At 37.6% G+C, this 26,053-nt stretch overlaps 1 protein-coding gene across 1 annotated transcript in view; it reads right to left on the reverse strand.

Annotated features, from left to right (window-relative positions):
• The window catches only part of LOC121372167 (pyrokinin-1 receptor-like), an 84,216-nt gene that overhangs the window by 33,530 nt on the left and 24,633 nt on the right, over positions 1 to 26,053 (reverse strand). The gene's annotated exons all lie outside the window — the stretch shown is intronic.

Genomic DNA, 26,053 nt, shown 5'->3' on the forward strand with positions numbered 1-26,053 from the left:
TTTGATATATCAGTCGTGGTGCACTGGCTGGAACGAGAAATAGCCCAATGTGCCCACCGACGAGAATCGATCCCGGGCCGACCGCGCATCAAGCGGGCACTTTACCACTGGGCGACGTCCCGACCCCTAGTACGCAATGTTGTCACTTTAGCAATATAACCCACTGTGCAGATATTGACATAGTAGGCTAATTAAACATACAAGCTATTGTATGAAATACAGAATATATCAGGTGACCCGAGAAAAATGCTAACTATACTGAATATGGAATTATTTTAAAATGTATGGGGTGTGTAACTTTGATATTTCACACCCATTACTATATGGATATTTGCCACCTTCATGGACAATGTGAGGCCCCTAGGTGAAATATTGTTAAAATAACAATTGATTAACAATTGTCGGTAAAAAATGTTTTACTAACGATTTTGAATCTGTTGCAATTTTAACAGTATTTCACCTATGAGCCTACAATGTTCACTGAAGGTGGCAAATGTCCATATAGTGATGGGTGTGACATCAAAGGTTGTTTTGTTTAACGACACCACTTGAGCACATTGATATATTAATCATCAGCTATTGGATGTCAAACATTTGATAATTCTGACTCGTAGTCACAGAGGAAACCCGATACATTTTCTTAATGCAGAAAGTGATCTTTTATATGCATTTTCCCACAGACAGGAAAGCACATACCACGGCCTTTGACCAGTTGTGGTGCACTGGCTGGAACGAGAAGAAACCCAGTCAGTTGAACGGATCACTGAGGTGGTTCGATCATGCGATGCAAGCACCTCAAACGCGCGCTCAACCGTCTGAAAGATCAAAGTTAACAGTCGCCATGTATTTTCCATATTCAGTAGGATTATCAGTTTCTGTTTTAGCCACCCGATATATAGCTAATACTAGAGAATATAGAATATCTGGATGGTACTAAGGAATACAGAACAGATAATATTATATCTCACACGGGGAATACCAGATACTAGAAACGTTATATTATATCTAGCTTGTGATAGGCAACAGTTGTAGTATGTCTAGCTTGTGCTTGGCGATATTATATCTAGCTGATACTAAAGTAGTGTCGGAAATAGAATAAAACTGATTTTCGTTGATTATTTCTTTCATATTAAACTCACAGGTAAATATTTTGTAAATATCTATTTAATGATACTCTACATAATTTAGCATTTACTTGTTTGGGCTTCAATTGATGTACAAGGTGGTGTTTACTCTTAGAATTAAAAGAAAAATGTCAGTAAAACAGGTGATTTGTGCACTTTATTGGAACAGACTATAACATTTTTTTATCGACATGACATTGTGTCAATTTCATTGCTGTTGCAATATGTCAGGGATTGTCTCTGATGACGGTTTACCCCTATCCCTCTCCAAAACAAAATATTTGTAGACATTTCTAAGTAACTTTTGAGCAAAAATGTCAAGAACCATTCTGAGTGCGTGATCTAAAGGTGCTATCTCTAAGTTGCATAATTACAGCTATTGAAAAAAATAATACATTTTGCTTTAAAATTTAAAGACTACACCTTCAACTATATGCCCATAAATGATTCTAACAAAATATTTCTATCTTTTAGTAGAAAATACATGCTTATTGGAGAATATTTATCACAAACAGACGCCGATATATAACTATGATATAGCACCTTTAACTGGTTGCAAGATTGCGTAAATTTGTAATGTACTTATATTGAATTTATATTCACTAAATATGCTGATCATAATTAATAGTTTCTGCTGCAATTCAAAATACTCAGTTAACGTGCAGTTTTAAATAAAAAGTTTGTTTACGGGTATTCCAATAAAGTACACACATCACCTGTTTACCGACATCTTTCTTTTAATTTCAAGAGTAAACACCACCTTGTACATCAGCGAGAGCCTAAACAAGTAAATGCTAAATTAGGTAGAGTATCGTTTAATAGATATTTATAAAATATTTACCTGTCAGTTTAATATGAAAGAAATACTCGACGAAAATCAATTTTATTCTATTTCCGACACTACATTTTGAGTTAATAGTTATATTATATCTCTTTGATACTAGAGAAGTCATAGTATGCCTATTGTTCAAGACAATAGTCATAGTATTGCTGGCTTGACACAAGCTATAGATGATTCTAGAGATATACCCAGCTAAACTAATCCTCGGACTATCAATTGTCACAACGGAGTTGGCCAACTCGACAGTTGATTGTAATTTCACACACTCCCGACTTACGACTGGTGCGCTCAGATTGACAGCTAATCGCGATCGTTCGTAGGACTTGTATACGACGAGAGTCGAGTTGTAAGAACGCTCAGATTAGCAACTAAACGGTCGTATAAGTCGTGATATCGGCGAGTTGGCCAACTCCGCCGTGACAATTGGTAGTCTAAAACTAGCATAAGGTTACCGAATAGCTTGCTCTCGACTTATTTTGATCTTTTAGTGTGGGTTAGGAATGCCATATCGGCAGACAGTGTGTTTGATGTGAGAAATCCCCTCTGGATTGCGCTGATTAAATCTCTGACAGGCAGACATTATGAGACAAATGTAATTAAGAAAAGCCAGTGCAGTGGTGAAACGGACATCAATGCGACTACAACGACCCGCCACTCGCAACTTGGTCGTCTTGTTGCTACCGACTGGCTTATAGTCCGTCCCACGGTGAAAGCCTTTTTTCATGCTATAGAATTTGCTACAAGTTATTTAATTCTGAGCCGATTATTTTCTAAATTGGTCACATAAATAGTATCTTTTTTGTTATTTTCAAAACACATTTACTTTCTTCTTACGTCAAACCAAACTGAAATTATTTACAAAAATACTTTTTGTAGGAGGATAGGTTGGACTATACATTATATTACCGCTTGCCTAGAAGGTGCAACAGTTAACTAGTCCAGAAACGAAAGGCAAGGAATATCAGATTCGTTTTCAGTGAACTATTTGACTGGTTCTCGATGTAGTCATTTTATATAACGTGAAGCGCATAAACCAGTCTAGCGAACGTTTTGTTTTTTGTGCTAGATCTGCCTGAACTGACTCCTGTTTAATTACGCAATACATTTCAAACTACGAACCTTAGCGATAGTCCGGAATGTTTAAGCATTATGCAAATATTTATTATATAACATTTAGCGAAATATTTTAAAATATCAGTGAAATAAAAGTGTTGTCAGTCACTCAGTGACGATAACACATTTTAGAGTGAACATTTCACTATTTCACTCTAAAATGTGTTATCGTCACTGTGGAAAGTGTTATCTTCACTGTAAGAAAGCCGGAACTATTTTGCTGCTGGCATTTTAAAAATAGAGGTAAATTGCAAAAAGTTATATAATAAGTAGAAAATTACATGTTTTTGTCAAATCTGATTTATATCTCATCTCGTGAAGTTTGCAATGAGATATGATTGCAAACTTCACTCGATGAGATATAAATCATATTTGACAAAAAACCCCATGAAATATCCCCTAGGAAAGGAAATGTTTTATTTAACGACGCACTCAACACATTTTATTTTCGGTTATATGGCGTCAGACATATGGTTAAGGACCACACAGATATTGAAGGAGGGAACCCGATGTCGCCACTTCATGGGCTAATCTTTTCGATTGGCAGCAAGGGATATTTTATATGCACCACCCCATAGACAGGATAGCACATACCACGGCCTTTGATGTACCAGTCGTGGTGCACTGGCTGGAGGGAAAAATAGCCCATTGGGCCCACTAGAAGTTGAAATATCCTCTATGTAATTACACGCGTGTAAGGCAAAAACAGACTTTGTAAATTCGGCCTATTGCTATTTTGACAAATGGCCAAGAAATGTTGAGAGAAATAGAGAATATTTCATGTCTTTTGTCAACTAGGATTTATATCTCATCGAGTGAAGTTTGCAATCATATCTCACGAGTCGCGCTTTGCGTACTTTAACATTACTGGATAATAGTATAATATTAAAAAAATACAAAGTGTCAACTGGCAGGAATCGAACCCACTGCACCGATTCGCTTTGACATTACTGGATATAAGCACGGTTATTATTAATAGCGAATTAAAGTAACATCACCAGTTAATGACGAAGTGATCGTTCGGCGTGATGTTCTGCAGATGTAGCTATGTTTATACACACATCTCCGTGTAAACGTCTGGCTGTTGTATAATACAGGGTATGACAAAGTTAAAAAATGTCATTAGGCACAAGGCTAGTGGGTTTGTAAATTCCACTAGCCCACCAAAATAAAACACTAGCCCAAATTTCTGATCAGTTACAACACACTTTATATATAAGGCTGAAAAACAAGGAACCCAACCCTTATAGAACCTAAAAAAAAATAGCTGTCCTGTTTTTGTTTTTTTGTGGGTTTTTTAGTATTAGTATTATGTAGTGGAAATTTATCTCTACAGGTGAATGAAGTTTCAAAAATAAATTAATAGTTTAGTTTTTTTTTTTTAAACTGTATAACCTACAGGCTACCCTGTATTGTCATGTCTGATCCTAAACCATCGTTCCGTTTTCACTTTTGCCCCCCCCCCCCCCCTTAAAATAGACTACAGGGCAATATAACCCATGTCAGACACATATCAACAAATATATTGGCAAGATTTAACTCGTTAATTGTATGTATGTACGTATGTATGTATGTATGTATGTATGTATGTATGTATGCATGTATGCCCACAAAATACTGTCACGTCAAATGTCGGAAATTAACGTGCTTATATCAAATGAATGTTCAAGCACGCTTGTTGTGGACACAATGTCCGACTTAGGCCAGGCATTGTACCCAAAATAAGAAGGGGAAGGGGGGGGGGGGGGGGGGGGGAAGGCTTCTGCAAATTGCAATAAGAACAATTTTAGGTTAAAAAAAAAAAAAAAAAAATCATAATCTGGAAATTTAACTTAAATGCCAAATAAATAATTTATGTGCGGCGAGCCAAACAAATTGAGGAAAATTAGACGCAATTTTGACGGTTCTCTAATAATAAATATTTTAATTAGGACTCCTAAAATTAAATAATTTTGAACCAGAAGTAAAAGTAGAGTCCTAAAATAGAACCAAGGGGTAGCTCTAATGTGGGTTCGCATTTCTCACACCAGTGAGTCTAAATTCCAAAAATCAAATTCCTACAAGTTATAAAAAAAGATGTAAACTGGAAGTAATCCAGTATACGGTTAATTACTGCCATTATCAAGTTAATAATAATAATATATGAGTATACCAAGGTAACACCTTGACCATAGGAGGTATATGTCAAGGCGAGAAAACGGGAAGGTCCACTTTCATTTTAATTAAGTTGTCTGAAGCAAATCCCAGCTTCTCCTCTAAGACAAACCAACTATTAAATTAGTTACCAAATATATTCTATTACTAAAATATATTTGAAAATCAACTCGAGTGTATATTTCAAGGGCGAGGAACGGCACAGGTGCAACCTACTTTCCTCTTTCCCTTTTCCTTAAAAAAAAAAATTTAATTTGGTTTTACATATTCGTTAATATTATATCTATTGAGTATGTGTAAAGAGGGTGAGAGTTGGGGCTACACCTATCCTTAAGCCAAAAGGGTGCCTGGCTCACTATCACCTATCTGTTGGACCTACCAGCCCCAACTCGCACTTCTTCACACAACTCAAAGATACAAAGTAGTACTTAAACACAAGGGTTAATTTAATATCCTAGTCCCAATCAAAATTTATTAATATTATGCAGTCTTCTACGACTAATGCTGGTGAAGAAAAAAACAAAAAAAAACAACAAAAAACCCAAACAACAACCAATATTTGCGAATAATCCCACAATGAGCACCACGAAGTTCACAAAAATATATACATAAATGTTTTTCATTCTTTCTTATTCATTCTTTATAACTCATTAATTGATAGACAGAAAATGTATTATTTTGTACAGACGTAAAACATTATTCAAACTGCTACACACATTAAACAGGTCAAGCCCGGCTCTGTTACCAGTGCTATTGTGTTCCCCGATAGCCAACAACCCTATCGCAAGTAAGCGAGGCATTAAATTAGAAGACAATAGATAGATAAGACAAACACAGTCATTCTAAACATGACTTTAGTTATGCTAGCCTGTTAAATAATTGGGGCTGGCGATTCACACCTATGTAAATAGACCAAATATATACAAATTCCAGCAACTCTTCAGCTCAAAACGTATTAGTGTTCTTAAAAAATTGTGTAGGTTTATATCAATTATTAACAAACAATTTTGTGCTTCTTGACTTACGTGTAATTTTAACTGTTTTTAATATTTAGCTGCTCATCTGTTTGTATCGTGGTATATATGTTTCTGAAATCATCTTGACAATTTGTATGTTTATTATTATTTATGTTCCTCTGATACCACCGAATGGGGGCCATGAGAGTAAATAAAGTTCCGTTCTGTTCTGTTGAAATGTGCGAGATTTTACTACCACGTGACTTGTACAACCAATCAAAACACGCGCTTTTATTAAGGTCGTTTCCTGTCCATGATAGAGGGCCTACTTTAAAGTGAAAACAAAACAAAGTTTGTATTATGTGTATTGTTATAACTGACGATGTAGAAACTTCTTGTTATTGCATTTTATAAAAGTTTAGTTCAAGTTGAATATTATAATAATACCCACTAAATAGTAAATACTCTCCGACGAGGTCAGATTAAGGCCACAGGAGAAAGCTGATTTGAAATGGCAGTTGTGTGGCAATGTTAGCCACAAGAGACAAGGACTGGGATGTGAAGGTGGACAACAAAATGTTGAAGGATAAAAACGGCCAGAGCGAGAAGCAGTGAAATGGATATAAAAGGAGAGAATGGTTAGAAAGCTGTAGATAAAAGCATATGCCCTCTGAGCTCTGTCTTGTACACCGATACAACTCTGAATACGCTAATGTTATGATTATTTTGTATAAAACATTAATCTACATTAGGATGGGACTATCAGGATGTAGTATGACGTATGCTGAGATACGTCTAGACTAGGTGTTCTATATCAGGACAATGTACGCGGACTCTAATGATCTATTTGAAACGCATCCATTTGCACGCCTGTGTATCGCCAACCTTTGTATATGTGAAGTTACCCAACCCTTGACGCTGAATGAGACAATTACGTACAATGGCGAGTGTAATCGTCCTAATTCAGAGCCCTGCTTCTCAATGAAATTATTCCACTATACAATGTGTGCTCCGAGTTTGGTGTCTGATGCTTCAAATGTTGGGGGAGTACAATCATCTGAAGCAAACTAGAGAAGGTATATTTGCAACTTTTGCGAAAATTCTTAAAAGATACTAAATTTTGTTCCACTTTTTAAATTTACTATGATATTTATATTTTTGCTCAGTTCTTTACACTGTATTTTAATCTAACTCTTGAGTTTTTAAACTGGTGTTGATCAATACTTAATTTTGACATTTACCTTTGTTTTACATCCAATTTCCGATGTACGTTTCCTGCTGGGATGTTGTAAAAAATTCATTCATTCATTTAGTGTCTGGCTGTGCACAAATCGTTTACTCAGCGGGAGCCTAAACAGCTTGTTGCGTATTAGTAATGTAATAAAGATAATTATTTTCAAGTGTTCAAGAGACATTCCTGAATTCATAACATATTTCTGGCTATCAAAACTCTCTTAACGATTAAAAATAAATAGTAATTATATGTTGTAGGTTAAAAAATACATGCATGCACCAATATCAATGTCTGTATATTATGCCTATCGGAAGCTCAAATTATTGATAAGGCTTATTTTGATTCCACCACTTGTGGAGAATGTGAGGTAATAAGATAATGCTCCCACACACGTCCACCCCCATATATAGTAGTATTAATAGATCTGTGCTTTTAGCTACATTATCGAGCATCTTGAAGCAAACATTTCAAAGTTTTGATGAGAGGTGTTTGGCGATATTATATTTTGAGCAGGATTGACGACATCATGCAGTATGAAGCACAGCAAAACCGAGGGCGCGATCTCATTCAGTTATTCCCCTCTAGAGGGGTTCGGGGCATTCTCCTTTTGGAAAAGGTTTTAACTAGATCATCCGATTTCCTGACATCCAGTTTCCTGCATTATTCAAGTAAAATCCATCGTGACAAATCTCGCTAAATTCTTGGATAAGTTTTCTTCTTTTCTTCCACATTTTGTTCTTTTAATGTTTTCTTTTTCTTTTTTAATTTAATCAGGTCAACTATTTGTCAGGTTGAAGCGTGGCTGACTTTATCGCGTCCTACGGCCGTGCTATATCTGCAAGTTGTGTGTCTGGGGGGCAGTTTCACGAAGCGATCTTAGCGCTAAGATCATCTTAAGTGTATTAGTTAGTAAAACGGGGCCATGGACGTCTCCAGAGGTTCAAAACTGAATTTTGTTTTATATTTTAATTTAATAAATAGATTATTTGGAGGTAAAATCTAGTTTGAACCATTAGGGTAACAAGAAACACAATGGATAGACGGACACTGACATTCTAGGTAAAACAATCAATATATTAACGTTACATAACGTAGCCATTAGGGTAACCAGAAACACAATGGATAGACGGATACTGACATTCTAGGTAAAACAATCAATATATTAACGTTACATAACGTAGCCATTAGGGTAACCAGAAACACAATGGATAGACTGACATTCTAGGTAAAACAATCAATATATTAACGTTACATAACGTAGCCATTAGGGTAACGAGAACATTCTAGGTAAAACACAATAATGGATAGACGGACACTGACACTGACATTCTAGGTAAAACGATCAATATATTAACGTTACATAGCACAGCCATTAGGGTAACGGGAAACACAATGGATAGACGGACACTGACATTCTAGGTAAAACAATCAATATATTAACGTTACATAACGTAGCCATTAGGGTAACCAGAAACACAATGGATAGACGGATACTGACATTCTAGGTAAAACAATCAATATATTAACGTTACATAGTCATTAGGGTAACCAGAAACGAAACGAATTTCCTATACAAAAACCAAACAGTTATTTTAAACTAACCAATACAAACTAACCAGTATCATTTTCTGCACACACACACACACACACACACACAACACACACACACACACACACAGTGTCACACACATACATACACACCCCTCTAACCAATCTTTTTCTCGTTTTCTCTCTCTCTCTCTCTCTACAGCCTCTCTGGCCTGTACAAAACCCACAACTCACAATATCATTTCTATATATATATATATATATAATATAGATAGATACAGATATATATTATATATATTTTACATAGCTATTTTAAACGAAACGAATTTCCTATACAAAAACACACTAACCACCACATCATTTTCTGCTCTCCTCTCTCTCTCTCTCTCTCTCTCTCTCTCTCCTCTCTCTCTCCCCCTCACAAACACACACACACAACCACACACACACACCACACACACACACACACACACACACTTTTTCCTCTCTTTTTCTCTCTTCTCTCTCTCTCTCATCTCTCTCCCTCTCTCTCTCTCTCTCCCCTCACTCCCCTCACACACCCTCACAAACACACACACACACACACACACAACACACACACCACACAAACACACACACAGTGTTCATCACACACACCCTGTCTCTCCCACACATACATACATACACACCTCTCCTTTTCCTCTCCCTCTCTCTTTTTCTCACTCTCTCTCTCCTCTCTCTCTCTCTCCTCTCCTTTCCTCTCTCTCTCTCTCTCCCTACATACTCGCTCCTCGTCTCTCTCTCTCTCTCTCTCTCTCTCCCCCCTCCTCCACACACAACACCAACTCTCTCTCTCTCTCTCTCTCTCTTCTCTCTCTCTCTTCTCTCTCTCTCTCTCTCTCTCTACTCTCTCTCTCTCCTCTCTCTCCTCTCTCTCTCTCCTCTCTCCCACACTTTCACACACACACACACACACACACACTCACATATGTTAAAATAACCAATACTATTGCCTATACAAAGACCAAACAGCTAATATAACCTAACCAATAGCACTCTATCTATATTTGCTATACAAAAACACCAATAATCAATAATCAATAAGATTTGCTATACAGAAACACCAATAATCACCATAATCAATAAGATTTGCTATACAAAAACACCAATAATCAATAAGATTTGCTATACAAAACACAATAATCAAAAAGATTTTAATCAACACCAATAATCAATCAGATTTGCTATACAGAAACACCAATAATCAATAAGATTTGCTATACAAAAACACCAATAATCAATAAGATTTGCTATACAAAAACACCAATAATCAATAAGATTTGCTATACAAAAACACCAATAATCAATAAGATTTGCTATACAAAAACACCAATAATCAATAAGATTTGCTATACAAAAACACCAATAATCAATAAGATTTGCTATACAAAAACAAAACACTTTCTTTACGCTAAACTGTGACAGCTGTTAAGCAAAAGCGATGCAACTGTTTTAAGTTGACAAATAACCTCCCCTGTGAGAGGTCAAAAATGTTTTGATAAGGTAATTTCGTTAAACGTAAATCTCATTAGTTAAGAGCAAAAAGTCGTCTGCTGGGATTCGATTGATTTATAAAACAGACAGATAGAGCGATGTTGACGTAAGCTGGACGGCTTAAAAAGATATATTGGAGAAAAGATGAATTAGAGATCTTCACAGAATCTCAATCAGCGGATCACGCTTCTATACAGCTACATAAACCTCCCTTTTAACCCGGAAGTCGTTTAGCATTTTTTTTTAGTGCAGATGCGCTTAAACTTTGACGAGAAACAACAGAGAAAGCGAATCGCCATATTGTTTCTAGCTGGTGATAAGTTTCTCGCTTTATTATTAGTATTTTAAAGTTACAGTCTCTGGTTACCATATCATAACATCATGTACAAATATGAAATACAAGCTCAAATGCACTTTTAAAAAACTTGTTTGTGTTTGCTATCAACGGATATCGTCAAAAGTATACACTCTATTCGTCGCCTGTGCCGCCATTGCTCGGCAAAGCACAAACGACAGCCTGTTGTCAGTTTCAGTTAACACGTGCGTTTGCGGATTTGATATTTTAGGGGTCTTCTCAAAAAATGAAATGAGAAATCTTGCGCTGTACGAAGAACGTTCGGTTCAGGATACGGTACTAGAGTCTTTTCGTTAAAACCGGTTTTATCTTGACAACGTATTATCGACAATCGTACCTTCCTATTTCAGAATTAACTTTCAAAGTTTAGTTTGTTTAGTTTGTATAACATTATATATATATATATATTATATTATATATATATATATATATATATATATATATATATATAAAATATACTAAAGCAGACATTGGACGTTTTCACTTCTTAATTTTATGAGTGTTATAATCAACAAATTCAAATAAATATTCTTTCGTATGGAAAAGGTAAAGTTAGTTTGTTTTGTTTAATGACATCAATGTTAGAGCATATTGATTTATTTGGTAATTTTGACATAAAATCTTAGAGACGAAACGGGTATATGTGAAGGGGGAGGGTATTGGGGGTCGAAACACTTACCTGCCCAAGCTAAACAAAACTGAAATATATTTTCTGGGGGAGCATGACGCCATATAAACTTCGCTCAACACAATCTGTAACCCCCAACACCGCTTAAATCCCTGCACACGCGCCTTGGAAACCCGCTACATTTCTCTTTTACAAGGGATCGCACAGACAGGATATCACATACCATGGCCTTTTATATACCAGTCATGGCGCACTGGCTGGAACGAACCCGCCGATGGGGATCGATCCTAGACCGACCGCGCAATTACCCCCCTTCCCCCCCCCCTCCCCCCCACACACACCTTTTTGGGTCTAAGTAATGAATAGAAATAACATATAGTCTTGATAAATGATACGTAAATCGAATACACCAACCTCTTCCTCTCCCCTTAGAGCGTTACATAATTATTGACAACCCCTTACATGTAACACGTATGCCAACCGATGGCCACTGTTACATTTCAAGGCAAATCCCCCACCGACCTCGGGAAAGATGTTGTACCATACCTCTATGGATATAAATATGTTTTGGAGATATGAGACGACCCCTCAATCAAGACAGTTAAATTTGTTCAAAATCACGTGAGGAGCTCAGCGCCTGCGCAAATCACGTAAAGTCCCAGTTCTACTGGCATCCCGCTAAATGAAGAAAAACAAAGCTGGCCATTGCGTTTGTAGTTGACCTAGATAATGTAGATAAGCGAGCATTGCCAAAATATAACAGAACTGGACCATCCATTCGAAATGCTAAAATAATAAAACTAATTCAGGAACTGCAGCTTTAAACATCAATATGGGTTAGATAGTATATAATGACAACGTCTCTTCGGTGATCAAAAAAAACCCCACCCACACCTTTAAAGTTTGTTTTGTTTAACGACATCACTACAGCACATTGATTTATTAATCATCGGCTATTGGATGTCAAACATTTTGTGATTTTGACTTATAGTCTTAGAGAGGAAACCCGCTACATTTTTCCATTAGTAGCAAGGGATCTTTTATATGCACCACCCCACAGACAGGATAGCACATACCACGGCCTTCGATATATCAGTTGTGGTGAACTGGCTGAAACGAGAAATAGCCCAATGGGTCCACCGACGAACGCGCATCAAGCGAGCGCTTTACCACACATATATTATATATATATATTACACAAACAACAAGAACAACAACAGCAGCAGCAACAACACGAACTTGTTGACTGATAGAAAATGTTTACGACATACAGTTATTAAAACATTGTGATAAAGCGTGATGCACAAACACTATCGTACATGCTATGGTGCAGTGATAACTATTTAACCCACGAATGCTTCTCCCACACGTCAGTGGAAAGGCATGGGAATGCTAATAATAAATTCTATTTGTGTCCCCTGTAGCTTATCTTCGATTTAGGTCATCACCAAATACAGAATAATGGACCATTCTGAATATCCGTGCACGCACTTTAACAGTTAGAGAATATCTAATGAGCAAGGAGGAGTTAGGATTATCCGTCCCGAGTGAATTGATGCTATAAATCCGAGTCTTTTGGCGAGCTGCTTCTTCTCTTTATTACCCATTGTCAGTTAAAATAATTTAAAACACTGGACATGCACAATCGATCTGGTTCAGACTTACTGGTTCTTGCAGAATATTCAATACATTCAATACATTCTATGTGTTCCTGGCTGTCCTAATCTGTACACAGGCTCCAAAGAGTGTCTTGGTTCGACCATTTGGCGGGCAGTAAAAGTTGATGATACTGACGTCTATAAGTACCTGATAGAAAGTCATCCTATTGAATTGTCAGCATGTGTGATCATTCAGAACAGCTCAAGCGATAATGAACATAAATATTTACTGACTGTCCCAGGAGAGTTGATGTTGTAAATTAGAGTCTTTGACAAGCTGAATATTTTCTTTATTATCCATTATCATATAAAGTATTTTGAAACATTGTTGACTAGTTCCGACTGAAAGTTACTATTTTTGCCTGGAATATTCATCGCTATATATTAAATAAAGTCAATGTATGTGTTCATGGTTTGCCCAGTCTCAACAGAGCCTCAAGACAGAATCCCGAGTGAACTGATGTTGATAATCCAGTCGTCCAGTGCACCGCGACTGGTATATCAAAGGCCGTGGTATGTGCTATCCTGTCTGTAGGATGGTGCATATAAGAGATCCCTTGGTGCTAATCGAAAAGAGTACTCCATGAAGTGGCGACAGCGAGTTTCCTCAATATCTGTGTGGTCCTTAACATGTCCGACGCCATATAACCGTAAATAAAATGTGTTCATTGCGTCGTTAAATAAAAACATTTTCTTCCTTCCTAATCCAGTCGTGGAGTATTGCATATATTGAAAAACTATATAATTTAGTTCATCGAAAGAGATCGATCCTTTGATTCAATGCCGACCTCCTCTTCATCGTTCTTTTCCCCTCTCTATTCCCCCTCTCTTTCGTCATCCTTCTCAATGCCGACCTCCTCTTCACCGTTCTTTTCCCCTCTCTATTCCCCCTTTCTTTCTGCCTCTCTCTCGTCATCCTTCTCAATGCCGACCTCCTCTTCACCGTTCTTTTCCCCTCTCTATTCCGCCTCTCTCTCGTCATCCTTCTCAATGCCGACCTCCTCTTCACCGTTCTTTTCCCCTCTCTATTCTCCCTTTCCACCTCTCTTTGTTGCCTCTCTCTCGTCATCCTTCTCGCCCTGTCTCTCCGTCTCTGTCTCTCTCTGTCTCTCTCTCTGCCTCTCTCTTCCTCCTCTCTTTCTGCCTCTCTCTCGTCATCCTTCTGGCCCTATCGCTCTCTCTCTCCCCCCTCTCTCTCTCGTCATCCGTCTCGCCCTATCACACACACCCTCCCTCTCTCTCTCTCGTGTCATCCTTCTCGCCCTATAACCCCCCCTCTCTCTCTCTCTCTCCCTCTCTCTCTCTCTCTCTCTCTCTCTCTCTCTCTCTCTCTCTCTCTCTCTCTCTCTCTCCGTGTGTGTGTGTGTGTGTGTGTGTGTGTGTGTGTGTGTGTGTTTAGTAAGTATATTGATTCGCTTTATTGCCCATTGTCAATGAATGTCTGGTTGAAGGCATCTCTGAACACCAAAACCATTCAATGTATATGGTTTTGCTTCCCTAAGCTCTACAAAGGTTGAAGACAATCACTGTCTCGGTTCGACCGCTTGGCGTTCGCCATACTTTAAATGATAGTGAGGTTTAATAAGTACCTTTTAGAACGTTATCCTGCTGCTGGATTGTCGTGATGTGGGACAATTCAAAACAGCTCAAGTGACCATAAACATAAACCTTTACTCTTCTGCGGTCCATATTTTGAAAAGTTTGTGTTATGATGTGGAGGGCATATTTGTAGGTGTTTATATACTCAACAAAATAAGTTCATGACTAGATGTGAAAAATATTACAACAGAAAAGGGCGAAAGTTAGACATCGTGTCCACAGCAGTCGTGCCTAAAACTCAGTGGAATATGAGTAGCAGTATACAGTTAGCTCCCGTGTGTATCCGGTGCGCAAAGAGTTCGCTTATTGGTTTTACCGGCCTCGGTTGCGCAGTGGTTAAACCATCGGACTACAGGCTGGTAGGTACAGGATTCGCAGCCCGGTACCGGCTCCAACCCAGAGCAAGTTCTTAATGGTTCAATGGGTAGGTGTAAGGCCACTACATCCTCTTCTCTCTCACTAACCACTAACCAACTAACGACTAATCCACTGTCCTGGACAGACAGCACAAATAGCTGAGGTGTGTGCCAGGACAGCGTGTTTGAACCTTAATTGAATATAAGCACGAAAATAAGTTGAAATGAAAATGAAATGTTGGTTTTGCACATATCCATGTTTGAAGGCTAATTATTTGGAATAGGAAGTGAATTTTAAACTTAGTGATAGCCAAGGAGTTATTTTTAAAAACGACAATTGGTTTGTCACTAGCCGCTGAGTGCAAATGGTTTAGCTGTAATGAGGCTTGGTGTTCATACACCGGGTTTTCCTTGTGACAAAAGTGGGGCGCGATCATTTTGGGTAATTTTCAAACAAACTGATTTTGTGAAAAATCGAACAGCTAAATCTTTATTCAAATGAGGGTTTTTGTAAGGATTGATGAGCAAAGTTTCTATAAATATACGTTTAATATCCACCAACTCCCGCTTGGGTGTGGTTTGTATGGATGTGAACATTGTCAAAAATGCACCGAAAATCATGCAGTTTGGACACATTATGATGAAAGTAACATAAATATTTACAAGAAATATTTAAAATAAGTCCTCTTTATAATTACAATCCTTTTTATAATTTCCTTGGACTAAAAATACCTGGAGGCCTATCTTTATTTTTAAACCATATGTGGGTATTTAGGATGCTGAAGATTCACAAATAACTGTGGTCTGCTACCATGGCCATGTTGAAGAGAATCCACATCCACAACAATTCATTTCTTCTGCTGTATTTATAACGTCATTATTTATTATGTCATAATTGTATTATATTCTTACGCGCATAATAATTAAACAACAACAAAAACGAAACATGTATTTTAAATGTTGATACCTTTTGTTGTTGTTAGTAATAATATTATTATTATTATTATTATTATTAGTAGTAGTAGTAGTAGTAGTAGTAGTAGTATCAGCAACAATAGCAGTAGTGGTAGTAGTAGTAGTAGTAGTAGTATCAGCAACAATAGCAGCAGTGGTAGTAGTAATAGTAGTAAACGTAGCTGTGGTGGTGAAAGTAGTAGAGGAGACAGTAACACTGATTAGTTGCTATAGAAGCAACATGAGTGGCCATTATCTCACGACTTATTTCAAAGCGTATCTAAGAAGCCAACGAGTTGTAAGGTACTATAATAAATGTTCACTAATTAAAATTTTAAAATATATTACTTTAGTTTATTAAGAATAGATAATAGAATTTGCACAAATAAACAATGAAAAATATTACTATCAATAAAAGAGACAATTGTTTTTACTTCGTAAATATTTCACCTGAAACCTTAACCCCGACGTCCCAGGTTTTGTACAAGAAAAATCTTAAAAACATGAAGGCTCTTCATCATCAGAGACCCCCCCCCCCCCCTACAAAAACAACAATAATTCATATCCCATGTAACAGATAACACAATTATTTTGACAAACTGGCCTGTCAGGTGACATATTTCAAACTGGTGTTATTTTGTGTTGGAGGAAATTGACGAAGCGCCGCCAGTGTTAAAATGTTGCTGGTTACCCTTGGCTTGGCTGTAACGTCGCATTCAATTTAACACGGAGCGCTCAGCGAGTCCCTTGGTGATTGAAAAACATAACAGACGAATAAATCTAAATTACTTTGAGTGAAATATATTTAATCAAAAAGTAATTTACTTTTTATATTCTCACACAATTTTTTTCTATTGCAGTTTTATACTGCTTTTTCGAGAAAGTATGATTTTTAAATAAAATAAAATATGCTTCAAGATATGAAAACTTAAAGATAGAATCTCGTTTTGCCATCGCTTTTGTAATGCAAAATACAAACGCAATTACAATTTTTTTTATAAACCTTTTTTTTTTTTTCCTCTCATAAATCAGTCTTTCGGCATTATTAGGCTGAAAAGTGAATAAAAAGCCTGGCTTTGAGCTTTGGATTGCAAATTAATACATTGCTATGTGGCTGATTTTAACGGGACAGACCCTAGGTGTTAAACACTAAGTCATATTTTTCACCTAGATACTAGTTTCAACCGGTAAAAATGGATGCTAAGTTTGGTTAATTTACAAACCTGTAACAAATTTGGATACAACAGAGTGAAACAAGAGTCTGTGACGTTGTAATACCCTTATAAATCAACTAAAACGCGACCGTTAGTTCTAAGACGCAAGTGCGTTTTAAAAAAATATGAAAAATGCATTTTGTGGCATTAGAAACACCAGGATAACCAGAAACACTTCGATTGTACGGAAATGGATAAACTAAACAATAAAATATAAGTAGTGTTTGATTTCAGTTATCATAAACGGCTCTAATAGTGAAATATGTGCCTTAGTGTTTAAAAACTAGGGTTTGTCCCTTTAAAGGAATTCGAGGAATGATGTCTTATGGGAAGAAACCCACTGTGTAATGGCCTGATGCACGGTTGTGTATTCTGGTGAACGGTCCGCGCAGTATATCCACTTATTATATTGTTGTCTCCGCTAACCGGCCTCTGTGGTGTAGAGGGTAAACCATCTGACCTAAGGATGGGAGGTACCGAGTTCGCCTCCGGGTATCGGCTCACGTTTGGGCTGGTTCAATGCCACTACACCAACTTCTGTCTCACTAACCACCAACAGCTAACCACTAATCCACTGTCCTAGACAGGCAGTAAAGATAACTCAGATGTGTGCCTAGGACAGCGTGCTTAAACCTTAATTGGATATAAGCCGAAAATAACTATAAATGAAATGAAATGTGACCCTTGCGAACATTTCTCTCTGACCCATGTTTGTCCGCACGAATTAAACAACACACTCTGTTTACTGGCACGAGGTTTACCTCAGACGGCACAGCGCTCACTATAGGTATTTGGACCATAACATCGAATCAACTTAGCAGACAAATTGGGTTTTCCCCGTCCCAACCAGTGTACCACGACTGCTATATCAATAGCCGTGATATGTTTTGTCCTTTCTGAGGGAGAGTGCATGTAGAGATCCAATGGGGGAAATGCAGCTGGTTTGCTCTGAAGACTACGAGGGAGGGGAGGGGAGGGGAGGGAGGAGGAGGAAGTAATTAGACATTCATTCAAGCATTTTGAAGACTATGTGTCAGAATTAACATTTGACATCCAATAGTGCACAATTAATAATTAATACATGCACTCTTGTGGTGTCGTTAAAAGTAGGGCTTTTCTTAATCTAATTAAAATTAGCTCCACTATTACATGTGGATCTAAAGACAGCCAGTTGGAGCTCATGTCCACCAATCAAAACCTTACTTGCAGAATCCTGCCAGTGATTTAAAAATAACAACACTGCGTAGTCCCCAATGTCCAGGTAACATTTCGTCTGTAAATAATAATTTAAATATTGACCAATCACACTTCGCCTTTTATAACGTTATTTGGGAGCATACAAATTCTAAAAATATCGGGCGAGTCTATTTTAGTGGCCGCAGTACAGCGAACCATACCAATACGTACGGGGTGGGTTATCAGTCTTCAATTTTACATTACAAATTATTTATTTATTTATAAAATTTAAAAAAACTAAATCAGTCTTCAGTTTTACATTACAAATTGTTTATTTTATAAAATAAAACATGTTTTAAGGCATTCGTAATTCACACGAAACATGTCGTATACCCTCAGGATAATTCGAAATGTTTTCAAATTATTTTTAAATCACTGGCAGGATTCTGCAAGTAAGGTTTTGAATGGTGGACATGAGCTCCAACTGGCTGTCTTTAGATCCACATGTAATAGTGGAGCTAATTTTAATTAGATTGGGCTTTTCTCGGAAGACTACATTACCTTTATTGGTGTTATTAAACATAGTGCATATAAAATATCCCTTGCTGTTATAAAAGTAGCTTCCTTTGGAGATTACATGTCAAAATTACCTTATAGGTCCTATGTACTCCTGTGATGTCGCTACACAAAAGAGCCCTTGCTGTTAGTCGGGGAAAAGTAGCAGGTTTCCTCTGACGACTACATGTCAGAATTACCTTTATATCCGATGTACTCTTGTGATGTCATTAAACAGTGTGTATTAAACAGTGCATATAAACGATCCCTTGCAGTTAATGGGAAAAAGTTGCGGGTTTCTCCCGAAGACTGCGTGTCAGAATTATCATTATATCCGATGATTGGTTAATCACTGTACTCTGGTGGTGTGATTAAAGAAAACAACCCTTGACTTACTGCGCTATTTTCTGTTCCAACTCTTACACTGTGAATGAAATAGATTTTCTTGTTACAATATCTGCGTCGTGTTAGACAGGTAATTATTGTCGAGTGTACAGTGTACTTATAGCTTGCACGGTGAATGAAATAGATTTTCTTGTTACAATATCTGCGTCGTGTTAGACAGCTAATTATTGTCGAGTGTACAGTGTACTTATAGCTTGCACGGTGAATGAAATAGATTTTCTTGTTACAATATCTGCGTCGTGTTAGACAGCTAATTATTGTCGAGTGTACAGTGTACTTATAGCTTGCACGGTGAATGAAATAGACTTTTTCTTAGTTTTTCTCGTGTTACAATAGTGTACAGTGTACTTATAGCTTGCACGTGAATGAAATAGATTTTCTTGTTACAATATCTGCGTCGTGTTAGACAGGTAATTATTGTCGAGTGTACAGTGTACTTATAGCTTGCACTGTGAATGAAATAGATTTTCTTGTTACAATATCTGCGTCGTGTTAGACAGCTAATTATTGTCGAGTGTACAGTGTACTTATAGCTTGCACGGTGAATGAAATAGATTTTCTTGTTACAATATCTGCGTCGTGTTAGACAGGTAATTATTGTCGAGTGTACAGTGTACTTATAGCTTGCACGGTGAATGAAATAGATTTTCTTGTTACAATATCTGCGTCGTGTTAGACAGGTAATTATTGTCGAGTGTACAGTGTACTTATAGCTTGCACGGTGAATGAAATAGATTTTCTTGTTACAATATCTGCGTCGTGTTAGACAGGTAATTATTGTCGAGTGTACAGTGTACTTATAGCTTGCACGGTGAATGAAATAGATTTTCTTGTTACAATATCTGCGTCGTGTTAGACAGGTAATTATTGTCGAGTGTACAGTGTACTTATAGCTTGCACGGTGAATGAAATAGATTTTCTTGTTACAATATCTGCGTCGTGTTAGACAGGTAATTATTGTTGAGTGTACAGTGTACTTATAGCTTGCGAGTGTACAGTGTACTTAAACGGTGAATGAAATAGATTTTCTTGTTACAATATCTGCGTCGTGTTAGACAGGTAATTATTGTCGAGTGTACAGTGTACTTATAGCTTGCACGGTGAATGAAATAGATTTTCTTGTTACAATATCTGCGTCGTGTTAGACAGGTAATTACGAGTGTACAGTGTACTTATACATACAATATCTGCGTCGTGTTAGACAGCTACAAACCGAGGTAATTATTGTCGAGTGTACAGTGTACTTATCTGGTTAAGGTACAAGATCACGAGCGAAACTCGATAGCAACTCGGAGGAATTCAACTGCATTATATAGACGTCGCCTTTTAGCGGGATCTGTCATCTCTCGCTTCCCATCACTACACTGAGAGAGTTCAAGGAGAGTATTTGAGAGAGTTCAAGGAGAGTATTTGAGAGAGTTCAAGGAGAGTATTTTTGGTGCTCCCTTTTACATGCAAATTAATACTGTTTGAATATGGTAAACTTTTAAATTGCTCCCTATAATCCAAGTCAAGGGAGCAATCAAGTACTCCCCTCATTAGGTGTTTCATGACCAGACACGGCGTAGCAGAGGGGGTTGGAGGGGGGCGGCCCCTAGTCCTCCGCCAATAATTATGAATCAAAAATATTATTGGTAGAAAATCTTAAGGGAGAGATGAATTTTACTTGTAGAATACAGGAAATTGCATTTCAGGACATCTAATTTTCTAAATGTTTGGGGGGAGGGGGGGGGGGCATTCCACTGAACCCCTAGAAACTTTTGCTTTGCGCCCTCGATCTCAGTCCCCCCCCCCCCCCCCCCCCAATGTCCACTTGCTTCCGCCGTGCCTGATGACGAGGTCTGGTTACATGGACGTTAAATCAGCATCACAATTTCCAGTTAGTTCAGTGAAAGCTAATGATATCGTGAATGCTTATTCAGGTCGAAGCTTGCGTCTACTGCCCTGAATTTCCTTCATCAGATACCACAGCGGTCTCCTCCTGTCGACCCAGCATTGTCTCAGTACGTTAAGCGATGTCTACGTTTCCAGATTGAGAGGTTTTTCTCCGCGTCAGAGCCTAACCAAAACTGTGATTGCAAATTGGTCTTCCGATCGTCTCAATAAAGGCGAGCGAGACGGCGTGACCACCTGGTACGAGATCCAGATCGCGCTGATGAGCTGCAATCCGACATTCTCACGCGCAGTCGCTTTCCAGACAGTGCGCCCGTAGCGGGAGGAACTTCTTAACAACCACGCGGAAGTGAAATAGCGTCGCGTTTCCTTGCCAGAGGTCATATTCATTTGAATCACAGCCACAGATATCACAGACGCGGATCCAGAGGGAGGGTGCTGGGGTGTGCGCACTCCCTCACCTGCATTTCGAAGTGCCCCGAAAATATAATGTTGGATGTATGAGCATATAGATAATAATTAATAAGTGGCCGTTAGATGCCATTTAAAATCTAAAGAGCGAAAGCAAGTTAGATATACTTTCAAACAACGACTTGTAAGTAACATGGTATCCAGCAGAAAGGAATGTCATATTTACGGCGCTTGCAGTTAACTTAGATGGCCCAGAGCAATCAGATTCAGGTTAACTGGCACGTTATAGAGCAATCAATTTCGATCGTGCTTATTTCATTGGGTGATATTGCTGTGACGACCTAGAAGTAAACAATCGTACGTCTTTAATCGATAACACGTATGTTATTACCTAGTTCGAGTGACCATTAGCGTTATTCGATTATCTCACATATAATGGAATAACGATGGAAAACACTCAAGCTAGTTGTTGCTGTGTTTGTCATAAATAAACTACGCTTGGTGTCAGCATGAAATCATGGTTCTCACGAAAATGGAATTATTTCGTTTTATTTGATTTCATCCCTCCAGCACCGCCAAAAACCAAACAAAACATAAATAAAATAAAAATAAAATAAAATAAAAATTCATAAACGAAGCTCATTCACTCATTGGCTGGTTTTCCCAAGCATATGAACTACAATTTCGTTAAAAAAGGAGCCAAAAATAGGACACACACACCTTCCAAAAAACCAAAAAAACCCCACACCATTTCCCGCCTTTTTGAATTTTCCACTAATCTACTCATCAATTAGAAATAAGAAAGCACTTTGAGCTTTGCACAGATTCAGAGCAAACAATTGCATAACGATGAATGATATATATATTAAAAAACGTTAACCTGTTTTCCTTTTATGTCTATGAATTTGTCTTGTCTCCTCACGTCGGCGTCAACTTATGGCAGCTTCTGAAAACCTTCAGACCATTTCCTTTTAACCAAAGACAATAGACTAGTGCAGTGAATTAATTGTTATAGCTGTCAGATTCAGTTTTATTTAAAAATGATATAACGTTTTAGTCTAATGCAATTATTTTGTTTTGAACATTTTACATAATTTTGTCAGCGTTGATATGAAAAGAACGGACTGGACAACCTAATAGTGAATTCATGACAGGTGCCTTCTGTTGAATACATCTGGGATACTGGCTATTAGTCCGAGCTCCAAAGCCAAAAAAATAATTTTACCCTACACCCATTGGCCCCCTTAATTTCTGGGGATTTTATGATGCGTATACCATTGCTCTTTGGAAATCAGAACGCTGCACCAAAATTTAACCCTGTGAAGGTTTTCATTTCCGGTCAAATCCAAGATGGCTGCTAAAATGATCAAATTTGATAAATATTATACTTTTTTGTATTTTTCTTCATATTTTCTTTGTCAATATTAAATAAAAATTTACATTAGAAAAATAATGATTGTTCTTCACACAATAATGACACTGTTTTACTATTACATAGCTTTTAGGATTTCCTGGTCAAGATCTAGGTTGGCATTGTCAGATTAAAGAAGTAATGTCATGTTGCTAACATCACTAATTCTGAACCGATTTCATCACAAACAGTCTTAAACTGTTTTTGGTGCAGCGTCCTGATTTCCAAAGAGCAATGGTATACGCATTATAAAATACCCAGAAATCAAGGGGGCCAAATGGTGTAGGGTAAAATTGGTTTTTGACCTCCTACAGAATCTGGAGCCATAAACGGCCACCAATACATCAATACATGCTGTATCTGAAGCATAAACTACTTAAACATAATTTAAAAACCAAACCGACAACACCCCCCCCCCCCCCCAAAAAAAAAAAAAAAAAAACCCACCCAAACAAGTGCTTGATTGATGCGCAGTCGGTCTAGGGTCGATCCCCGTCGATGAGCCCATTGGGTTATTTCTTGTTCCAGCCAATGCACCACAACTGGTATATGAAAGGCCGCAGTATGTGCTAGTCTCCTGGTTTCTTCTCTAAATGTTTGATATTCAATAGCCATTGATTAATATATCAATCTGCTCCAGTGGTGTCGTTGAACAAAACAAACTTTAAAACTAGGTTCCTTGCATAAAACAGTAATTTTATCACACCAGTCTATCAAACCATACTTCAAAGTGTATAATCACGGGTACATTCGTCCAGCACAGACACAATTTCATTTTCTTGATTAGCTGAAGTGTTCCGTTACATATATGTACGTCAATCACTAGCAAAACAGGACACTGCGGCCTTAGTATAATAAGCTGGCATAATAATACGGTTCTCAGCCATTATCAACGTAATTTAAAAGTGTAATCATAGAAACCTTCCATGTTCTAATGGGATTCTCACAAGTTATGAGAGAATAAAGTCAAATGGAATCTAGGTCAAGGTTAGATTATTGATATGCAAGGACATGGTAACACACACGATAAGTGTTTGCGTATGACATTCAACCTATATATTAGGCATGAAGTACTAGGATGTTTATACGCCTAAACCCAATATACATGTAGGTATCCGAGAGATTCGTTTAGTTATACAACGGTTATTGCGGTGAGTGACGGGTGTAATGATCGAGAGCGTAGCCCGAGATCTCTCACACCCGTCATTCAACGGCCGCAATAACTGGGGTCTTAACTAAACGAATCGCGAGTGATGGATGAGGTAACTAGCTTATACCATGCCCCCATGACGTCACCATGGGCATGAAGATGTTTTATAATTTAATTTTAACGGGCACATTTTACCTTGCTTCGTAGTCCGAATCGGACAAAGCAAATGTGTAGGTTTTTTCAATTTATTGGGTCCACCTTGGACTACTTGCGTCGATTAGCCTATATGGGGAAGCATGTCGGGAATACTAATTGATTGAGATGACGACTTACAAGACATTACAGTGACGGAAACACGGAGAGAGTGCTGCGTAACCCCTAGAAATTTGAAGTGCCCTGAACAAAAATAAAATGTTCAGCAGGTCAATACAACGCATTTAGTGTAGAACGTAATATGTTGCTCAGCTTGATAATTACCATGTAGATAATATATATGTTGGTGAACTTTTGCACTAGCTTGGCCATGATTTTATAGTGATGGGTAGGCTACTCATACGCGAGGAGGGCACCCACACTATCTTCGAGTCGTGTTATGAAGTGACAGACGAATATATCTATCTATCTATCTATCTATCTATCTATATATATATATATAAACAAGTAGTTGCGGGGGTGGGGGAGTGTACTATTCAAGACTGTTACACAGGCCTCACGGAGTATATTTGAAAATGGGAGCGGTGGTGGGTCGAATGTCTGTGGATGAAAATACATGTATTTGTGGGCCCGAACCTGGGTTTGTTTTGTGGAAACATGTTTCCCCAAGAACATTTTGAATTTCAGGTGTTAAAATACGACATTTCAAATCTTCTGAACAGAGTAACAGGGGGAAGGGTGTGCAGACAGGATGTCAACGGACAAAATGTCAGCGGTCAAAATGTCAATGGACACTGCGCCCCCGTTCTGCAGCCCTTACTATAAGCGTCCCTTTTAACGCTGCTAACGCCCTCAATACTGGAGGTGCCCCTTTTAAATGTTGCAGCTGATCAGTAATGCAATGGAAAATGAAGATAAACTATTTAATAATAGTTTAGTTTGTTTTGGTTTTTATTTAAAAAAAAAATTTTTTTAATTTTACAGATTTATATTGTAACTTTATTACTAACGTTAATGAAAGTGTTACTTTTTAAATCAGTCTTCTAATTTACTTCCTGCTGAACTATATGTGACCTGTAGGCGTAACTTTCTTCAGCCATTCAGCAATCGCTAAAATGTAGGTTAGACACGCCCGTGGTCTTAACTATGGGATACACGGGTAAAATAAAAGGGACCAACACCAAAGCGTGGCACAAATATAAATAAATGGAGGTAATTACTAGAGTGTGTTTCGGTATGGTCAATATCACATATTACGAATAACAATAGTATTATGCGAGCATCTGCCGGGCATAATAAGTTATTTTTTATTCCTAATATATGATACTGACGATACCGAAACACACGAGGGTAATAATCTCTTTATCATATAATCTCAAGCTTAATACAACGTGTTTTTGTAAACTGTATACGCAATTTAATTCCAGTAGGCCATTACTCGATATTCAATTAACTAGTGTCTGTTAATTTTTTTAACATTCATCGGAGTATGAAACAAAAAATCATTCTCACATAAGTTTGCGGATGATTTTTGTTTGTTCATAGACAGATGAACGTAAAAGAAATACCAGACAATACTTATAATTAAATGTGAATCATACTTGCTAATAATAACACTAAAACTTCATACTT

This window comes from Gigantopelta aegis, chromosome 4, assembly GCF_016097555.1.
Source record: "Gigantopelta aegis isolate Gae_Host chromosome 4, Gae_host_genome, whole genome shotgun sequence".
Taxonomy (NCBI): domain Eukaryota; kingdom Metazoa; phylum Mollusca; class Gastropoda; order Neomphalida; family Peltospiridae; genus Gigantopelta; species Gigantopelta aegis.